Source organism: Oncorhynchus mykiss, chromosome 10 (assembly GCF_013265735.2).
Source record: "Oncorhynchus mykiss isolate Arlee chromosome 10, USDA_OmykA_1.1, whole genome shotgun sequence".
In the NCBI taxonomy this organism is placed as follows: Eukaryota; Metazoa; Chordata; class Actinopteri; order Salmoniformes; family Salmonidae; genus Oncorhynchus; species Oncorhynchus mykiss.
Window position 1 is genome coordinate 73,973,803 of NC_048574.1, and position 6,241 is coordinate 73,980,043.

Consider the following 6,241-nt stretch of genomic DNA (forward strand, 5'->3'; position numbering starts at 1 on the left):
TTTGTTACAAAAGGGGCTTTTTTATAGACAAACCTGAAAGCCAGATTAATGATTAATGCAGAAAAATGCAGGTACAACTATTTAGAACAATTAATTAAATAATTAGTGGGTCTTATGGTTGTGGAAGGCCTATATTCAGCCTAGGTTTAATTTCACAGACTCGGAATTAATTAGATTATTTTTGACTGTTTTAATGCAGTGTATTTGACCTTTAATTTTGAGAAAACATTTTCAAAATCTAGAAATTAGTTTTAGGCCATATCCCCCTCCCTACACTCACTGCGGAAACATATCCTAATGAAATCATGTGATTTTAAATGTCCCGTACCTGCCACCGCTCAAACTATCACCATTCCCATTTCTCCCATCACCCCTCCTGTCTCCCATCACCGCTCTTGTCTCTCCCATCACCGCTCCTGTCTCCAATCACCCCTCCTGTCTCTCCCATCACCCCTCCTGTCTCTCCAATCACCTCTCCTGTCTCTCCCATCACCCCTCCTGTCTCTCCCATCACCCCTCCTGTCTCTCCTATCACCCCTCCTGTCTATCCTATCACCCCTCCTGTCTATCCTATCACCCCTCCTGCCTCTCCTATCACCCCTCCTATCACCCCTCCTGTCTATCCTATCACCCCTCCTGTCTATCCTATCACCCCTCCTGCCTCTCCTATCACCCCTCCTATCACCCCTCCTGTCTATCCTATCACCCCTCCTGTCTCTCCCCTCACCCTTCCTGTCTATCCCATCACCCCTCCTGTCTCTCCCATCACCCCTACTGTCTCTCCTATCACCTCTCCTGTCTATCCCATCACCCCTCCTGTCTCTCCTATCACCCCTCCTCTCTCCTATCACCTCTCCTGTCTATCCCATCACCCCTCCTGTCTCTCCTATCACCCCTCCTGTCTATCCCATCACCCCTCCTGTCTCTCCCATCACCCCTCCTGTCTCTCCCATCACCCCTCCTGTCTCTCCCGTCACCCCTCCTGTCTCTCCTATCACCTCTCCTGTCTATCCCATCACCCCTCATGTCTCTCCTATCACCCCTCCTCTCTCATATCCCCTCTCCTGTCTAACCCATCACTCCTACTGTCTCTCCTATCACCCGTCCTCTCTCGTATCACCCCCACTCTCTCCCATCACCTCTCCTGTCTATCCTATCACCCCCCTGTCTCTCCTATCACCTCTCCTGTCTATCCCATCACCCATCCTGTCTATCCTATCACCCCTCCTGTCTCTCCCATCACCCCTCCTGTCTCTCCTATCACCTCTCCTGTCTCTCCCATCACCCCTCCTGTCTCTCCTATCACCTCTCCTGTCTATCCCATCACCCCTCCTGTCTCTCCTATCACCCCTCCTCTCTCCTATCACCTCTCCTGTCTATCCCATTACCCCTCCTGTCTATCCTATCACCCCTCCTGTCTCTCCTATCACCCCTCCTGTCTCTCCTATCACCCCTCCTGTCTCTCCCATCACCCCTCCTGTCTCTCCCATCACCCCTCCTGTCTCTCCCATCACCCCTCCTGTCTCTCCTATCACCTCTCCTGTCTCTCCTATCACCCCTCCTGTCTCTCCCATCACCCCTCCTGTCTCTCCCATCACCCCTCCTGTCTCTCCCATCACCCCTCCTGTCTCTCCTATCACCCCTCCTGTCTCTCCCATCACCCCTCCTGTCTCTCCTATCACCCCCCCGTCTATCCTATCACCCCTCCTGTCTCTCCTATCACCCCTCCTGTCTATCCTATCACCCCTCCTGTCTCTCCTATCACCCCCCTGTCTATCCTATCACCCCTCCTGTCTATCCTATCACCCCTCCTGTCTCTCCTATCACCCCTCCTGTCTCTCCTATCACCCCTCCTGTCCCTCCTATAACCCTCCTGTCTCTCCTATCACCCCTCCTGTCTCTCCCATCACCCCTCCTGTCTCTCCCATCACCCCTCCTGTCTCTCCCATCACCCCTCCTGTCTCTCCTATCACCTCTCCTGTCTCTCCTATCACCCCTCCTGTCTCTCCTATCACCTCTCCTGTCTCTCCTATCACCCCTTCTGTCTCTCCCATCACACCTCCTGTCTCTCCCATCACCCCTCCTGTCTCTCCCATCACCCCTCCTGTCTCTCCTATCACCTCTCCTGTCTATCCCATCACCCCCCTGTCTCTCCTATCACCCCTCCTCTCTCCTATCACCTCTCCTGTCTCTCCTATCACCTCTCCTGTCTATCCCATCACCCCCCTGTCTCTCCTATCACCCCTCCTCTCTCCTATCACCTCTCCTGTCTATCCCATTACCCATCCTGTCTCTCCTATCACCCCTCCTCTCTCCTATCACCCCTCCTCTCTCCTATCACCTCTCCTGTCTATCCTATCACCTCTCCTGTCTCTCCTATCACCCCTCCTCTCTCCTATCACCTCTCCTGTCTATCCCATCACCCATCCTGTCTCTCCTATCACCCCTCCTCTCTCCTATCACCTCTCCTCTCTCCTATCACCTCTCCTGTCTATCCTTTCACCTCTCCTGTCTCTCCTATCACCCCTCCTGTCTCTCCTATCACCTCTCCTGTCTATCCCATCACCCATCCTGTCTCTCCTATCACGCCTCTTGTCCCTGCCATGGTTACACAATCCTGAGACGTGATAAATACGAGCCCTGAGTTGAGTCTGTTAATGCAGCACATTCTTTAGATTTGACATACAGTTTGTATATTTCACAACAACAACAGTGAAAGTTAAAGATGAAAAGAGGAACGTGTGGTGAAAGAAAAGGAGAAGTGGAAGACTGGTCAGGATTATAAGGTCTCCTCCTGACACTCCACTGTGGTACCATGTGACTTATTTGACGTCCGATACCATTTCTTGTAAAAACAGATTATCTTCATTGACCTAGAGTAGGCCCCACAAGGCCTTACAATAAGCTAGCTAGCAACCCTACCAAAGGCTAGTTACAATAGCCACTCTAAATTAAGCTAGCGACCCTACAAGCTATCTAAAATGGACCCTATCCTCAATTAGCCATGGATGGAGATAGGGATTTGGACTTGTGGTTGTACTTAATTCTCCGTTCCGGCCAATGACTATAATGGCGATTCTGATCTAACCATTAACTCATACATATTTGTGCGCCTGGATGGAAGTTCAATATGTAGCTAGATGTGGAAGGCTAATGTTAACTAGCTGACGTTGCCCATGAATGGAAATTAGGATAGCGAGCAAGCATTTTATCCAGGTAGCCTAGGACAACAAAAAATGAAAGCCTGTTCTGTATGACAGAGTGATAGACCGTTTCATTAGCATGAATGAGAGGAGGATGGTATTGGTGTTTCTCTACAAGTAGGGTGAGTCAACGTGTTTTGCTACTTGTACGCAAGGTATATATCAGCCAAGTCCCGCCCCTAATTGTAATGAGTTGCACCTGGAGACAGATACATACACCTGGGTTAATGAAGACATGCACATCACACATGTAAATGTAAACTAACACTGTATAGCCTCAACACATGGTTAAACTGTACTTGTTTATATCATGGATGGTCAGTCCTTGTAGTAGCCATAGCTCTGTCTATGAATTTGAGAGTGGTTACATTTCTCCAGGCCTGTACCTCATTTCTCTACCAAAACAGTAGCGGCGAGTGCTTTGCTATTGTTTCTTTTAGGTATCAACTGGTATGTTCAGATTCAATTAAAACAGTTTAGTTGTGGTTAATGGTGGTTATGAGGAGGGGACAGAACTGAAACCATTGTTGTGTTCCAGGTGGTAAAGTAGTCACCCATAGTCACCCGTGGTTTGTTTAGTGCATCACTGTCTGTCAGTGTGCAGACACTTCAGTTAGATGGATCTTTGTGGAGGTCTTTTTAACAATGCTGGTCATGCATCTTGTTGACGTTCATCGTAGGACACCTCACATTACACACACTCACTGCCAAAAAAATGTATGATGAAATCATGTGATTTCACATCACACATCCCTGCCAACGTCCCTCCAATCTCCCATCACCCTTCCTGTTTCTCCTATCACCCCTTCCGTCTCTCCTATCACCCCTCTCGTCTCTCCTTTCACCCCTCTTGTCTCTCCTATCACCCCTCTCGTCTCTCCTATCTCCCTCTCGTCTCTCCTATCTCCCTCTCGTCTCTCCTATCCCCCCTCTCGTCTCTCCAATCGCACCTCCTGTCTCCCCTGTCTCCTATCACCTCTCCATACTCTCCTATCACCCCTCTCGTCTGTCCTACCACCCCTCTCGTCTTTCCTATCATCCCTCACCTCTCCTATCACCCCTCTTGTCCCTCCTATCACCCCTCCCCGCCCATTCCTATCCTATTCCCATTCCTATCCTATCAATTCCTATCACCCCTCCTGTCTCTCCTATCTTCCTCTCGTATCTCCCTCTCGCCTCTCCTATCACCCCTCTCGTCTCTCCTTTCACCCCTCTTGTCTCTGCTATCTCCCTCTCGTCTCTCCTATCCCCCCTCTCGTCTCTCCAATCACCCCTCCTGTCTCACCTGTCTCCTATCACCCCTCCTGTCTCTCCTATCACCTCTCCTGTCTATCCCATCACCCATCCTGTCTCTCCTATCACGCCTCTTGTCCCTGCCATAGTTACACAATCCTGAGACGTGATAAATACGAGCCCTGAGTTGAGTCTGTTAATGCAGCACATTCTTTAGATTTGACATACAGTTTGCATATTCCACAACAACAACAAGGATAGTGAAAGATGAAAAAAGGAACGTGTGGTGAAAGAAAAGGAGAAGTGGAAGACTGGTCAGGATTATAAGGTCTCCTCCTGACACTCCACTGTGGTACCATGTGACTTATTTGAGGTCAAATACAATTTATTGTAAACAGGTGATATTTCTTGACCTAGAGTAGGCCCCACAAGGCCTTACAATAAGCTAGCTATTGACCTTACAAAAGGCTAGGTAGCAACCCTACAATAGGCTAGACATAAAGGGCCTTTTTTTCTATCAGTGTGGATAGTTATTCAGGGTCTTGTGTGGGAAATGTGGGTCTTAATCTTTCTCAATAGGTATTTCTGGGGGAAACTTCACACGTGTGCTTTTTCTTGTTCTTTGAGGTCCAGGCCAAGTTACTGTGAAAGCACTCTGTGAGGCCAATCCTCTGAAAAGGGCTAAGTCTCAATCGTTTTTTTACTGGGATTCCTCGCATCCTATCTCCTCTCCTCCTTGTCAACCCTATTAGAAGAGAAGGTCAAGGTCCCTCCACTTGGAACATATTATCCAATGAGTTTTGTGAAGGGGTCGAGGAGAGAGGATGCAAGGACTGAAGGAAAGATTCATTGAGACAGAGCTAAGATCTCCACAGTTTCAGAGATTTAAAAGGGAAATTCAATTAAAACATAATATGATTGAATATCAAGGGGGAAGAAGAACTTCCACATAGTGTATTATGACAGCAACAAAAAACGGTATATTTAAAGTGTCTTAGTACAGCAGAATATACACATACATACCAGTATCTATAGTCATTAACTCTCATTATCTTAGCACAACCGATTGCACATGGCATCCACCTACATGAACTATTACACAACTCTATAGCTCTACTCTGTTACACAAGAGGAGAGAAAGCATCACAAAGATCCTTAGATCAGCCTTTCTTAAAGTATGGGTCGCGACGTGTAAGAGTAAATATATAATTATTTAATTGATTACTGGAATTGATTTGGCCAAGTGCAACTGCACTCACTGTTCAGTGCGCTCTCTGCTTAGCAACGCTCTCTGCTTAGCAACGCTCTCTGCTTAGCAATGGTCTCTGCTTATCAACGGTCTCTGCTTATCAACGGTCTCTTCTTAGCAACGGTCTCTGCTTAGCCACGGTCTCTGCTTAGCAACGCTCTCTGCTTAGCAACGCTCTCTGCTTAGCAACGCTCTCTGCTTAGAAACGGTCTCTGCTTATCAACGGTCTCTTCTTAGCAACGGTCTCTGCTTAGCAACGGTCTCTGCTTAGCAACGCTCTCTGCTTAGCAACAGTCTCTGCTTAGCAACGGTCTCTGCTTAGCAATGCTCTCTGCTTAGCAACGGTCTCTGCTTAGCAACGGTCTCTGCTTAGCAACGGTCTCTGCTTAGCAACGGTCTCTGCTTAGCCACGGTCTCTGCTTAGCAATGCTCTCTGCTTAGCAATGGTCTCTGCTTAGCAACGGTCTCTGCTTAGCAATGCTCTCTGCTTAGCAACGGTCTCTGCTTAGCAATGCTCTCTGCTTAGCAACGGTCTCTGCTCAGTTTGGCGGCTGCG